The sequence below is a fragment of the Peromyscus leucopus genome, chromosome 7 (genome assembly GCF_004664715.2).
Source record: "Peromyscus leucopus breed LL Stock chromosome 7, UCI_PerLeu_2.1, whole genome shotgun sequence".
NCBI lineage: Eukaryota > Metazoa > Chordata > Mammalia > Rodentia > Cricetidae > Peromyscus > Peromyscus leucopus.
The window spans coordinates 31813616-31829862 of NC_051069.1; the positions used below are offsets into that span (position 1 = coordinate 31813616).

Consider the following 16247-nt stretch of genomic DNA (forward strand, 5'->3'; position numbering starts at 1 on the left):
AACTAACCTTTCAGATTAATTATTCCCACAGGCCACCAGTGACCACGCTGGCCTAAGAACAGAACACCCGAGCTCCTGCAACCGGCACCCACCTCCTCCTCGTCTCTGCTTTCATCCTTCCCTCTTTGCCCATCCAGTTGTGTGTGTGTGTGTGTGTGTGTGTGTGTGACTCTAGGGAGGACACTGTTCCTTCTACCTCCACCTGACAAATTCATTCTAATCTGCATGCCAGCTACAGGCTGCCTCCTCTGTGGAGACTCCCCTCCTCCCCAGGCAGTAAGCCAACTCTGCTTCTCTTAGGCAGCAGACAGTTGCTGCTTTGAATTAGAATCATGTACTATCTGCCTTTTGTCCTCCACACAGTGACACATTTCTTTAATGAGACCATAGTTTCATTTCATTCTTATTTTCTTTTTCCAATCATCATCATTGTGTGTGTGTTGTTGTTGTTGTAGTTTGACAGCTGTGTGAAATAAAAATGCGTGAAGGAATAAAAAAAAGTTGATTTTATAAATGCCTTACCTAGAGTCAGGCTTGCTTTTATAATAAAGGCCAAGCTAACCGTAAGGTTAGCATTAGTAATAGTGAGTATGAACTAGCACTTATCAATACTATGAGCCAAGAATGGACTAAAACCTAGCAGAGTGAAGCAGTGGTGAATGAAAGACTCATATCTGCACACACACACACACACACACACACACACCCATATAGCCAGTGCACAGGACAGGCATTTGTCAAATCCCAGCCCAAATATATAATTGCAGACCATGAATGATAGAGAGAAAAACATTACAGTAAGTTTCGAGAACACAAACAAAGGGACAATATCTAATTGGGGGCAGGTCATGGAAGGCTTCCTCAGGGAACTGATGTTTCAATTCAGATTTGAAATGATGATAGCAGTGGCTCACGGACCGTGCTGAGGCTTGATGGCAGGGAACTGAACAGAATGGCCATTAATGGCATCTTGCCCTGCCATCAGTTTCTAAGACTGTGTGCGGATGAGCAGTGGCCTGCCATCCATGCTAATAATTTTGAGTGTGTGTCGAAAAAAGGGAGGCAGGCCCTAAGAGGAATGGTTGAGAGAAGAAGGTGATAAAGGGGGGGAGAGATAAGACTCGAGGGTGGGGGTGGGGAATAGCTCAATGAATTAATAATAAACCTGAGTGTGTAGAGAAAAAAAAAATCACAAGTAAAAATGAGGCGATGTCGAGGGTGCCGTTAGTTTCTGTTGTGGACATGACAAATCCTTTAAGCCTTTAACTGTGACTACTTTGCTTTTGCTGTTAAACTTTCTGCATTTGAACTTGAAGCTGAAAGAAAATCTTACTGTGCCTTACATTCGAAGAGGCACCTCTGTATCCACATCTGGAGCCGGTGTGAGTGATTGCCTGTGAGGTGTAAGGAATGACAGAAGTCCAGTGAGTAATAAGGTTAGGCGAGATCAAAGGTGAGAGGTGAGGCCAGCGCCTTGATGTCTTGGGCTCAGGCTGGATTCTGTTTATAAGCACAGTTGTCGTTGCACTTGTGGAAATAACTGGGATGGTGGTGTGCAGCTGGACAAGGAGAAGGCAGGTGGAGTTGTAGTGATAGTTTCTGGAGTCCTTTGCCAGGGGCTAATAGCTTAAGAATAGAAAAAGAAGCCAGAGAAGGCACAAGACTTATGAGACAGTGCACTAAGGGTTTGATATGGATGGGGAACTGTTTACAGAGTGGTGACACCTCAGGTATGCTTAGACGACCTGAATAATCACTGGATTTCCCCATGTGATCTGATGAACTCGTCCACCTTTGCTGGCACGATAACATGGAGATGCCTACGGCAGAAAGAATTCCAGTTTGGGTAGACCTGTGCATTTAGACTTCAGTGAGTTTGGACCTGAAGATTGGTAGAATCAAGGGAAGAGTGCTGAATGTCTAGGCTAATGAGAACATAGAGTAGAGAAGGTAGAAGTTTCACGAACACAAGAGGAACATTGTCTGCTTAACAGGGTCTCAAAGCTAAGTGGTGTTAGGAAACACGAATAAAAGTGATTTATCCAGGTGCCTCCTTTTCACCTTCACGTGTCTTCCACCGTGTCAAAAGATCTGTCTTGGGAGAATCCTTCTCTAAGCTGTTAAGTCTTTACAGTCTATAAGGCTCCTTTATTAAAGCATTAACACCCATGGGAGGAACCCACCTTATTAAATAATATCTCAGAGAAGGATTAATCCATCAGCTATTCTCATAGGTACCGAGAGGAATGCTGAGGCCCTAAAGGGAGGAGATGTGGGAGAGCTGCGGGTTGGGCAGAGGCAGAAAGGTGAGGAGTGGGAGGGCACGGTGGGAAATCCCCTCCAAGTTCATGGTTGTGGGAGAGCATCTGTTGGCTCCTGAAAAACAGCTCCCAACCTGACACTAAGGTGCTGTGTGCACAAACGTTTTATCACAAAGGAGTCGTGGGCATCGATTACACAATAAAAATATACCATATTAAGGGCATTTTTCTTTGGTAGTCATAGCACTTCACGTGGTTGGATATTTAGCCAGAGGCAAGAAAAGAAAAGGCTACTGGCTGAATGAAGAGGGTGTGAGAGAGTCACTTAGCGCTCGCATAGCTGCCTCACCTGCTGTTTACTGCTGTGGATGGGTGCTGCTGACTGGCGTGGGAATCAAACGCAGATTGGTAAATCCCAGGTCAGTAATGCTTTGATTCCATGCTTCTCTCTGTCTCTGTCTCTGTCTCTCTCTCTCTCTCTCTCTCTGTGTATCCTCCCTTCTTTTATTGCTCTCACACACATTCTCTTCACACATAGATACACACAAAACACACATTTTTGCTAGGATTCAGAAGCTGACAAAACTTTGAAGTTCTTTATGACTTAACTGTATACACAACAGCAATAAATATTCAGCTGACATGAGGACTGGCTTGCTCAGTGAAGAAGAAGCCTATCACCACTGCAAAGCATTCTAGGAGGGCTGAAAATGGAGACTGGCTTTCATACAAAAATACAGGTGACCGACTACAATGACTTGCTTTCACATAACGTTTACACCTTCAAAACCTACTTTTAAATGTTGTATGGCATTGGATCAATGGGGACTATCCTCTGACCTCTGGAGTTCAGGGGACACACTGAACAAATTTCGGGCTACATACTCTGTGGTGTTTTAAATGGGAAATGTTCCCAACAGGCTCAGGCACTTGAACATTTGGCCTCCAATTGGTGGCATTGCTTGGAAAGGTATGGCTTTCCTGGAGGAGGTCCATCATTAGGGGTGGGCATGAGGGTTTAAGGTCTTGCTCCACTTGCAGATTGCTTTCTGCTTCTTGTTTATGGTAAAAAGACCTCTTAGCTCCTGCTGTCGTACCTGATTCTGTCTGTCATGATTCTCCATTCCCCGTGATGGACTCTCATTCCTCTGGAACCATACACCTAAATAAACTCTTCTCTGAATGTTCTTGGTCATGGTGTTTTATCACAGTAAGAGAGAAGTTAATGAAAACAGACTCTCTTCCCCAAAGGCCTGCAGAAGGCTTCTGTGATCCACCTTGGGAGGGGTATCTCAAAATTAACTCAATATGTTGGGTTGGTGGTATGCCTTTTGTTCGTTTACAATTAGGTGAGTTTGCTTTGCTTTCTTGAGACCAGATTTCTCTACATTGCTTAAGCTGGCCTTAAATTCACGGCAATCCTCCTGCCTCAACCTCACAAAAGCTAAGATTACAGGTATGAGTACCACAACTAGCATGAAGGCGTGCGTTTTTTTTTAAAGACAGAAAATCTTCACCTTTTTCTGTCATCATAGGACTGCACAATTGACTGATATGACCTTGGTATTCATGAGGTCAAGTTGGATCCATGTATAAATCAAATCATTTCTACTGCACAGACACATGTCTGTTCCCATTATATAATGTAATACTAACCCGGAGCTCCTGAGAAATGCCATTGTTTAAAAGAAATGAGGGTCCCATGCATAGGCTCCCATTGCATCTCTCTTCAGTGAGAGGATTCAACAGCAAAGCATCCTGCTATATCAAGGAATGAACATTCTACTGAAGTGAATGCATTTTACTGGGAATAGAAAGACAGCTCAAAGATTGTACATATTTTCTCCACCCAGTGACTCTTTTGCAAATGTGTTTTAATGCACTTGACATAATTATGTACAGAACAGATGGAATGGAGTCAGAGGTAACACAGTCTCGTAGAGCATCCCAGAGCCATTTGACTTTGGAATGCAAAATTCACCATCTCTGCTGGCGCACCACATTCATTATATTTACTTACTAGAGAAAGCACTGGGCAGCTATCCTTCAGTAGACTCTCTCAAATCCTTCTTTTACCATTCTCTAGGTATCGCTTCTCTTTTCTGTCAAGTGGAAACCTATACCACTAATTGTCTTGGCACTGAATGTTCCTTAAGACCTGCATGACTTTACATGCCTGCCTCCTCTCACTGGGTGAGCACTTTGGGGGCTAGGTTATGTATTATTCATAATCACAGAATATAGTAAGTCCTCAATTAATGTTTTTTGAATGAGTTAAATACAAAGTACATAACAAACGATTGAAATATAGTGCCAGTTGACTCTATAATTTTTTAAACTATTAGTTTAGCATAAGCTATTCTATTGCTTTGGGCAAGCAGGCAAATAGCTATTTACAAAGCAGACATATATAATTCTGTGCATTTTATTACAATGATGTGAATTGATTAGGTTAGACTAATTTGGATGAAAGACGTTCAGATCATTGGTGCTATTTTTTTTTTCGAGACAGGGTTTCTCTGTGTAGTTTTTGGTACCTGTCCTGGAGCTCGTTCTTTAGATCAGGCTGGCCTCGAACTCACAGAGATCCACCTGGCTCTGCCTCCCGAGTGCTGGGATTAAAGGCGTGCGCCACCACTGCCCAGCTTTTGCTATTTATGTTGTTAATGATACTCCTTCAAATACTTTGTGTGTCAGTCACATACTTAGACCCTTGACTTTTACAGCAGTGGTTAGGGACCAAACAATAGAACCCATAAAACATTATCCAATTCAGCTTTGAAGTTTCATTAGCTGTTAGACTATTGCTTTGTTTTGTCATGACGGCATGACAAGATGGGATGCGACAAAGCAGAGAGAGGACCATGGGGACAAAAGAGTAAGACACATTGAGAGTATGTAAATAGTAAAAATGGTGTGATGAGGAATTTCTTTCCCTTGAATTCTGGTATTCATTTCCGGAAATGTGCATTAAAATCTCAATCCCTGCTCCACCAATTCCAAATCATCCTTATGCATAGTAACTTTGTAAAAAATCATTATCAACTTCAGGATAAAGTAGAAATTGTTTTACTAAAGAAGGTCAAATCTGAGGACAAATTGTATCCTGATTTTTACCTTTAGTAAACTAAAATCCAATGGCCGGGCCCTAATTAAAATAATTCTTTGCAAATATACGTTAGAAGCCAAAGGAAAGCTTTTACAGCTTTAGTCTTGTTTCAGCAGAAGTCTAAATTCATCTTAGTTTTATTCACACAACCAATAGCAAGCTGAATTCAAAATCAAGCAGCTCTATGAATTTAAAACAGTTTTGTGGCTGGGCGGTGGTGGCGCTCACCTTTAATCCCAGCACTCAGGAGGCAGAGCCAGGTGGATCTCTGTGAGTTTGAGACCAGCCTGGTCTACAGAGCGAGATCCAGGACAGGCACCAAAACTACACAGAGAAACCCTGTCTCAAAGAACCAAAACAAAACAAAATAAAACTAAAAACCCCACCCCACCCCCAGAAAAAAAAATAACAACCAGTTTTGTGTGTATGCACATGGTAGGCATGTGTCTTGTGAGCACTTACGTCTGTATGTGACCAGGCACACCTGTGTACAGGTGCTCATGCCTATCTACGCTCCTCTATGTGAGGCTAGAAGTTGACATTGGATGTCTTCCTTGATCACTCTCCACTTTATTTCATGAGGCAGGTTTTCTCCCTGAACCCAGATCTAGCTGTTTCTGCTCATCATGCTGAACTCCTGGCCCTGTGGAGCCCCAGTCTCTGCCTGTAGAGAATGCTGGAGTTCAGGCAGGCTGCCACGCCCACCTGGCTTTTATGCTGCACTGGTAATCCGAATGCTAGCCCTCAGCCCTCAGGCTTGGCTTGCTCAGCAAGCGTTTTATCCACTGAGATATGGCCCAATTGTCTCATATTTGTTTTTCTTTTCTTTCTTTCTTTTTCTTTCTTTCTACCTTTCTTTCTTCCTTTCTTCCTTTCTTTTTTTGGGGGGAAGATTTGTTAAAAGATCAAGAAACTTCATCTTAATTCTGTGACCTGCCCTTGACTTAGGATTCAAAAGAATTAAAAACAAATTCTCCAAGATCTCTGCTAGAGTCTTGAACTGGGAGTCAAAACAGCAGAATTCTAATGTTATCTCATACATCTTCATGTTGCCTGTTCCTTCCTCAAGCATCCCCTTTATCATGATGAGATAGTATCAGACAGGTATTAGGCACACAAGGCAATAGGTCACCCTGACCTTTGGGACTCAATCATAGGAAATACTTGTGTGTGTGTGTGTGTGTGTGTGTGTGTGTGTGTGTTAGAATTAGCCACAGATTCATATTTGGCTCTACTAATCCAGATACGTATAGTTTAGAAAAAATCATAGAACTCTTGATGGCTGATGATTATGCATCTGGGACTGGTGGCTCAGGCCTGTGATCCCAGTATGTGAGAGGTTGAGGCAGGATTGAGAATTGCAGTGAGTTGAATCCAACCTCTCTCAAAACCCAAAAAACAAACAAACAAAAGCGTCCTAGAAATCTGTGTCATTGAAGAAGGTTAGAGGAACAGCCTTTGTGTATCCTACTGAAGAGAAATCCAGAGAGGATGAATTGATGATTTTGGATTGGAGCAGCAGTTCCCAGCATGTCCTGCCAGGATCTGCAGCCACCGCTTTGCAACGTGTGAGAAATGCCAGCCCTGGTCTTGCTCCCACGTGTACTGAGTGAAAAGGCCCGGGTGGGGCCAGGCAGTCAGCTTCTAGTTGCCCTTGGAGGTCACTTCCTGATGGGGGGGGGGCTGTTGTGAGGAAAGCAGTGGTAGTGAGACATTGAAGGAGTGTACTGACCTCTGGAAGGGAAAAGACGATTGCCTAGGCTGAGAGTGCTTGCACTTCCGGCTCTTAGGTACCAGGAGCAAAAGAGATAAAAATGCACAAAGAAATTCAGACAAAAAGACAGTCTTAGGGTTCATCCCAGGAAGCCTCCCTTTTCCCTCTCTTTTCTCCCTCCCTTCTCTCCCTCCCCTCCTTTTCTTTCTTTTCTTGTTTTCCTCTCAAATAAAGTACAGACATCGTCAGATGGTGCTTCTTACATGCCTGTATCTCGATATGATGTGTGTGCATGGTGCAAAAGTGAACTACTCAAGGGAGTAGTGGTAGAATAAGAAATGAAGCCACACAGACCCCACACTCAAACAGTTGTAGCCTTTTTGTGTATTGGTGTGCAGTTCTTGAGATCTCATCAGTAACTACAGCTCCAGGGGACCCAATGCCTTCTTCTGGCTTCTGTGGGCACCAGGCATGTGTGCGGTGAACACATATATGCAGGCATTCACATACACACATAATAAATAAATAAATCTTTTTTAAAGAAAGAGAAAATAAGGAAGGAAGAAAGACAGGGAGCAAGGGAAATGGGAGAGGGAAGGAGAAAAGGGAGAGTGAGGGAAGGAGGGAGGGAGGGGGGACAGGGAGGGAGGGAAAGAGAGAGAGAAAGATAAAGATCACTAGCAAATGGAACAGGAGAAGCAAGTTGCCAAATCTCAACCCAGGAAGATCAAAAGAACACATAGAAAGGGGCTTCTAGACACCACTGCCACCTGATAACGTAGACAGACTCCCCTAGAATCTTGCAAGAATTTCATCCTCTGGGCCCAAACTTTGTATCCGCTTTTTCATGGAGTTCAAATTATGTAGAGAATCTGAAGTGAGTTGCAATGCCTTCTGCTGAGTTCCTTTAGGCACTTTGTAACTAAAGAACTCAGGGCAGTACCAGGCCACAGTCACCTTCCAATAGTCCCTCTTCTCACATGGAGAATCATTACTCAAAGAGAAACCAGCAAGATGTGCTCCAGAGTCATATTTACTTATATTCTTTTTTTTTTTTTTTTTTTTTTTTTTTTTTTGAGAGCACAAGAATCCCAGTGCCCATTGCCCTAAAACTCTTCTTTCGCCAAAGGGCTATTTATCAACCTGATAGAGAACAAGAAAGAGGCAGGCACAGTTACCGAAAACATGAGCTCATACTGTGGCCATCTCTATTCCTCCAAGAGGGAATTTTCCCTCTTTTGGTTAACTGAAACAAAGTGCTGATCCAATCAACTTCCCCGCGTCACTAGCAGTAACCTAGATGTCTGCTTTCCTAGCCTGCCAAAGGGAACACACTGGAAGGAACTGTGGTGGTATTCTAATTGTACTGAAATGTGATTTTGATTGTATGTTAATAAAGTTGCCTGGGGGTCAGAGCTATTAGAGCCATAGACAGAGTGTGGCGGTGGTGGCACACGCCTTTAATCCCATAGATCTCTGTGTGTTCAGGGATACAGCCAGCATTGGAGACATATGCCTTTAAGACCTAGGGGGCTGTACATTCAGACAGTGATGAGGCAGTCATGTGTTTGGGTTTACAACCAATGAGAAGGCAGAATGACTGGAAAAGCGACTTACAGACAGGAAATAGCTCTCTTTCGAGAAGCTGGGACACAGCAGGAGGAAGGGTGAGATTTTAGCTCTGAGCTCTGACCTCTCGGCTTTCTCTTTTACATTGTTTCTGTGTTTCTTATTTAATAAGACGGTCGGTTACATCTACAAGGAACATCATTTTTTCCTTTAACTATTTGAAGGATGCATATGTAATTGCACATGTACAGGTGCGTAGTGCGCGCGCGCACACACACACACAAAATACTGACATGAGCTATTCTGATACAGTTTTGTGACAAGATAACATCTGAAACTTTAATTTCCACCAGTCACTTAATATTTTGCTTCTTTGGGGTAAGTTTGAGTGAATCTGGTAAATTAGAAAACTTAGAGAAATATTTAACATAACTAAATATAATAATTTGGGGGGGGGGAAGAAGACCCGAGTTTAATCTGCATGGCACACAGCTTAAAAGTCAGGCATGGTGATGAGTGCTTCCAATACCAGCTCTGGGGAGGTGGAGGAAGGTGAATCCCTAGGGCTTACTGGCCAGGCAGTCTAGCCTAGTTGGCAAGTTCCAGACCAGTGAGAGACATCTAAGAAAGAAGAAAAGATGATGGTCTCTGAGAAATGATACCTGAAATTGTCCACACAGACTGTGCATGGGTACCCTCACACATCCAAACACATTGCATACACACCATAAAGTAAAAGCAATTATTTTTAAAAGAGACTGGGATCTGGCCTGAATCTAAGGATGAAGAAATGGATATTTGTCAGGGCCATATGTAAAATATAAAACAGACTTATGTAGTAAGACTAAGTGGGTTGATGCCGCTAAATGTTTTCTAAGAAGATGAATATTAAACTTTGTTCATAGAAATGTAAGACTCTGCTGCCATTATTCTCCCCTCTCTGTTTGTGAACACATCTCTACAAAACTGCCTACAATCTAGAGAAGCACATTTCGGGGGCAGGTAGACACACAGGTGTGAAGCCCTCAGGGATGATGAAGGGGCTTGCCTGTAGCCTGATGAAGGGAAGACATTGCAGGAGACATCCTTTTTCCCTTTAACTGTCTGAAGGATTGATGAACAGAGAGATCAGACATCGTGTATCCTAACGGCATATGGAGGAGGCCTCTGTGGTTTAATCCAGGGAACACGTATTTAAGTAATCTGAGCTGGACTTTCTGATCAGGGGAGCGAGTGTAGGTGGCTTCCTCACCTCTGAACGTCTGTGAACCTGGAATTAAAAAGAAAATTGGAGCAAAATGTTCGCAGTCCGTTCTGCACGTTATGTTCTCTTCTGTGGTGCCTGCAGCTGTGAACTAGGTATCTAAAAGCCAGGGCTGTGTGTATTCTAAGGGTCTTCTAAAAAAATGCAGCTATACTTACTTCTAAAACCTTTGCAAAATAAATACATCAACTACCGTGCTTCTCGTTGTATGCAAAAGTCAAGCCCAGAATGCTTTGAAAAAAGATTAGTTACGGATAGGTGGGTTGGTTTGTTTTCAGAAATTGTGACAGCACAATATTTAAGGTATGTTAACTTTAGGAAGAAAAGTGGTTTATTTGCCTCACAGCTTTGGAGGCTAAAGGTTTCTTCCAACTGCACACTGCAGGCTCTTAAGGGGACCTTCTCTTGGCTACCTCACTTTCTGGCAGAAGTATGTGCGGCTGGAAGAGGTGAATACCTGGAACGGGAGAGATTAGGCAGGCCCAGGCTCGGGCTTTTGTTAGAATCTTTTGAGAACTAATTGGGCTTCCACAAGAAATACCTTCTTGCTTCTAAGGGCACGCCCCCAAATAGCTTAAGGATATTCACATAGGCCCACATCTTAAAAGTTCCAAACCTCCTCCCCGCGTGTCACCTTTGAGAACACATGCGCCCTGGGGCAAACAATCTGTACTCAAACCATAGTAATAGAATTGGATCTGGAACCTGGGTGTTTCACTGATGAAGATGACATTTTTAACACTATCTCTTCACCTTCATGATCTGGCATATGACTCAAAATTCTCCCCAGTGAGGGGTGAGATAGTCCATTTATTCAAGTTTGTTAAGTATCATCTACACTTATAAGCCACTGTCCCATAAACACAGTAGTTTTTATGTTTTTTCTTTTTTTCTTTTTTCTTTTGAGTTCATGTACTGATGACACTTCAAGTGGCTCAGGAAGGTGAAGAGGGTCCTGCTCTCAGAGTCTACATGATTCTGTGGTTATCCTGTTGTTGGCTAGGTCATACTCTCCCACTAGTTACCACACTCTGGTAAGGGGAAGAGCATCTGCAGGACCCAAGAAATACTCATGAGCTTGTGTATGTATTAGAGTGTCACTGGCCTTTTGTTTTCTTCTTTTTGGTGTTAGTACACTATGGTATCAGTCCCCGCCCCCTCCAACATAGCATCTGAGTTCATGTAGAAGTAGTGAACTGTTCACAGTCCCCATGGGAAGCATTTTAGCCAATCCAAGCACCAGTAAGAAAATGGATTCTTTCAAGGGTCCCTTTAACACTTGAATTTATTTCAAGTTCAAAATTGAGCAGATTCACTGATGTTGGAAATAACACTGGTCTTCTGGCAATTAGTACTCCAAACAATAATCAGAAAGTTGAGAGGAAAAGCCTATAGTGAGAGTTTTCTGGTGAGCAAGATTAAACAACATAGCTAATTAAGGGCAAAGGAGATAATCAAAATTGGGCTTAAATCTCATGCCCGAGATGTGATATATATATATATATGTGTGTGTGTGTGTGTGTGTGTGTGTGTGTGTGTGTGTGTGTGTGTGTGTGTATACATGTATAAAACTAGTATACATATAACATATATATTACTAGCATATATAACATATATTGCTAGTATATATAATATATTACTAGTATATCGTATATTATATATATGTAACTCTAATATATATTAGATAGTAATATATAGTTATATATAATATATGGTAATATGTTATACAATATATCATGTAATATATAAATATATAGTTATGCATAATGTAATGTGTAATTAACATATGATAATATATTATTGGTATATTATATTGTATATATTATATATTACTAGTATATATAATATATTACTAGTATATATATATTAGAGTAGAAATTATTCTAGAGTTTTTTCTTTAGACACCCCTCCTCTCTTCAACATGCTGAGGCTCACTCCATGACTAGCTCTGCTGCATCATAAAAATTCACCGGGCTCTGTTAAGCCAGGAAAACAAATGTCTCAAAGCATTGAAGCAGCTGGTGGCCAATATATGCATGAACTAAGTTATGCATATAGATTAATAAAAATAATTACACACACACATGCAAACACATGCACACATATACACATCTGTTAAGGCTGAGATGCCTGGCATTTCGGCAGTGTGGAAGGTGAGATGGCTTTAAAATGTGGTTATACGAGCTTCCTTGGTGAACAGAAAGGAAACTGGCAGAGAAATAATTATGTTTTTTTCCTCTCTCTCTTTCTTCTTTTCTTTCCTCCTTTCTTCCTTCCTTGTTCTTTCCTTCCTTCCTTCCTTCCTTTCTCTCTCTCTCTCTCTCTCTCTCTCTCTCTCTCTCTCTCTCTCTCTCTCTTTTTCTTTTTGGCATCTGCTGAATCTTCCTTTGAGTTCACAGGTGCTAGGATTCTAAGATCACGTAATGGCACACCCACCCTCTCCCCTTCACTAACAAAATCTGAATATACTAATGAGATACTTGTGGATGACAGAAAATATATTGAAAAATATTAATTTTTAATTTGGGACTGCTTCTCTGTAATATGGAAGGACCTGGAAATATATATGCAAAGCAAACATTGACATTTTATAGGAGTTGCATGTTTGGATTCCCTAGCTGCATATGGTAAACTACACGTGGTTAGCCACACTTGTGCAACTCAGGGCAGCTTGATGTATTCTGGGATTTATTAAAATGTAAATGACAAAGCAGAGGAGAATGTTCAGACAATTGGATTACTCCATTGACTGAATGCTCTATACTGTATCTATTTTTGTCCAAGCAATGGTGGCTCCTGCTATGGAATGCCAAATGGAATATTCCACTGTAGGGCATGGGGTGGGGGTGGGGGGGACTCCCTTTAAGGAAATTGAAACCTGATCATTTAATTTTTAATTTGCCTCTCCCAAAGCAGCAGCCTGTCAATACTTTATGCAAGAAAATATGGCAAAATTTGGCCTGTGATTATTAGAAGACAATCGTTCTCAACTATTTATTCAGTGTCTATTATTGGACCTGTAACTTCATTCATGAAAATAATGATTCATGTGCTTGTTTTTGTGCTGGGCCTTGGCTTGTTAGAAATAAGAGCATTACGCAATGAGCGTGTATATATGTGACATGGCGGTGAGCATACACAATCCAAGAGATGATTTCCTAATGGGAAATTATTTTTCATTCCAGGAAAGAGAGGCCAGAGAGGTAGGTGTCTTTATGAAGAGATTGAATTTAGAAAGAATGGGAGGCAGCTGGTTTTTTTCTCCATGGGGAACAAGAGAAAATGGGATTAGACAACAGTGTGGGGAATTTGGAACAGAAATGCGAGTTTCCCAACTCTGTAGATGCTCAAACACCAAAATGTGCATCGAAGGAAGTGTGTGGATGCTGATGTGGATTTTTGATGGCTTTAGAACAGTGGTTCTCAACATGTGGGTCACGACCCCTTGGAGGCCATAGGAACCTCTTTCATTAGGGTTACCCTGAGACCATCAGAAAACATAGATATTTACATTATGATTCGTAACAGTAACAAAATTACTGTTATGAAGTAGAAATGAAAATAATGTTATGGTTGGGGTCACCACAACATGAGGAACTGTATTAAAGGGTTGCAGCATTAGGGAGGTTGAGAACCAGTGGGCTAACCAACGGAAAGGCACATTTTCCCTTTGTGGTCTTATATGCTGTGAAAATGGAGACTAGAGGACAGGTCTCCAGGATTTTCTTCATCTATAAGAAGAATCTGGCCGGGCGTTGGTGGCGCACGCCTTTAATCCCAGCACTCGGGAGGCAGAGCCAGGCGGATCTCTGTGAGTTCGAGGTCAGCCTGGGCTACCAAGTGAGCCCCAGGAAAGGCGCAAAGCTACACAGAGAAACCCTGTCTCAAAAAACCAAAAAAAAAAAAAAAAAAAAAAATCTGAAAGTTGGACACGGTAGGCAGGTCACAGAAGCTATTTAGAAAATAGTAGTTATTTGTTTAATGCCAACTTCTCTCTTGGGGACAGACTGACAGACTTCACCTGTTCTGTGAAATGTTAAATTGAATGGAATGTCATGAAATGAGGTAGCTGGGAACCAAGACTGCAAGAGCAAAACACACTCTTTCAATTTTCTCTTTCCACTGTCATTTCTGCTATTCCAAGTCACAATGTCCTTCCTAGTTAAGAGTGGAGTTAAACATAGGCACATTGATCTTTGTAAGAATGTCCTTAGAACCCCTGGGGACCTGATCCCCCTCTTGAGAGAGAGAGAGAGAGAGAGAGAGAGAGAGAGAGAGAGAGAGAGAGAGTTTTATGTGTGCACATGTGTGGGTTTTGTTTTAACAAAGAGAATTTACAGTGTTCATACTTGATGATTGGCTTTTTAAAATTATGATCACAGTGGATACTAGTTCTTTCATGGTTTGAAGATGATTTTATTTCCTGGGAAAGTTTACTATAGCAAAAAGAGTATTTGTTAAAATTAGAAACTAAGTTTGGCTCATATCTGAGTCATTATCTTGCTGATCTTGGCATTTCAGTGACGAAGTACTGATTTGTCTTCTGAGAAAATTTGACAAATGAAAAAAAATGAAGATATGTTAAGCAGATGATTTTAATTTTTCTCCTTTTGGCTCTAACCTGATATCAACTGCCAATACCAAATTCCTAGTTTTCTTAATATGTTTGATTTTTTTACTCATTGTCTAGAAGATTGAAGCTAGGGCCTAGCACCTACTAGGCAAGTGCTTTACCCCTGGGCTTTCCCCGTCCCTAACCCTCTATGGTTTCTGCAGAGAAGGAGGTCTCATTTCATTTCCTAAGTTGAGCCTGAACTCACTGTACTCCAGGTAGTGCTTGCCCTTGCAGTTCTCCCACCTCAGCACCCCAGGCCTGACCTCAGAGCTCATTTTAATATTATATTCCCATAGGTCAAAAGCTTTGAGTTTTATCTGCCTAGTCAAAGCTCTATAAGGGCTCCAAGGAACAAGAATCTCAATTCCCAGAATATTTTTAGAAGAGACCTGGGTATCAGTATTTAAACACCCTAAGCAGTTACCAAGGGCAACTAAGTGTGAGAACTAATATATTGGCTGCTGCTAAATAACTAAAATAATTACATTCATATTATTCACCATGGATGTAAGGGCCACGTTTGTCCTATTTCCTGCTGCATCCCTAAGATCCAATAAGTACCTGGCCAGTGTATGCCATACATACAATAAGCATGTTCCCAATAAATAATCACTATTGTAATACAATCTGGCTAACCCTTCACTAAAATAGGACTGATCACATCTATTGTCTACTTGAGTCATTCTCATTTTGACCTCACTGTAAGTAAGAGTTCGATGTCCTTCTTTTGTTTGCCTGTGGATACATAAAACAAAGCCATTGGTCATCCTATTGGGTAATGCCACTCAGCTATCCTTGGGATGAATGGAAGGGAATCCACCTGTGACTGTGTACCCCTGAGACAAGGAGTCCTTACAAATCCAAAGACACATCTCTTACATAGCACCATAGCTCAGGGAACAAGAAGTCAGATTACCTCTTGCTAAGGATCCAGATGAGCCATTCATTCAGCAGATATTCTGGGAGGACTAACATTACACTGTGCATGGCTGTTGCAGACTTTCTCAACTATACTTTTATGCTAGTGCTCTGGGTATCTTTATATATAATAAGTTAATGTCTTTTGTATATAGTCCTGTATTTGCTATTTTTTAAATCATGGGATAATTCAGAGTATAGCACCTTGGTGGGGAAGCCAGCACACCATTGGGATGCTGACTTCTGAGAGGAAATGACTACTGGGATAAGAATTGAAGGACAGATGATAGAATTTGGAAGGGATGGTAGAGAGATATAGACAAAAGGCTACAGGTCTGAAAAAGTGAGGAGATGAGGGAGTAAGAGAAGACAGAGATGATGGTACGAGGAGGGAGGTAGATGAGGACTTGATGATTCTAGAGAGTTCTGCTGGAAGAAGAAGCCAGAACATGAAGTTCACTTGGTGCCATAAGATCTCGAGGGCAATGGAAATTATAAAGATTTTAATTCCTGGAGAATGATGATCATGATTTAGAGAATTCTCTGAATTCTCCTTGACATTCTGCAGGGAAATCCTGGTAGGACGAGGCAGTACTCCAGATAGGAAAAGATAACATTTTCTTACTCCATTAGCACAGAAAATGGGAAGAAGCACACTTATCTGAATAGGAGAAAAGGGGGAAGGCCAAATGGGGATACTGAACTCCCAGCCATGGCCTGTGCACAGGAGAGACTGAACCTAGATTTCTGACTTGGGTAGATGACCACAGCATTTAAAGGTGATATGGGATTATTAG

General features: G+C 41.6%; 1 long non-coding RNA gene across 4 annotated transcripts in view; it reads right to left on the reverse strand.

Annotated features, from left to right (window-relative positions):
- LOC114691140 overlaps positions 1–16247 on the reverse strand; it is a 287086-nt gene that overhangs the window by 46845 nt on the left and 223994 nt on the right. The window lies entirely within an intron of this gene.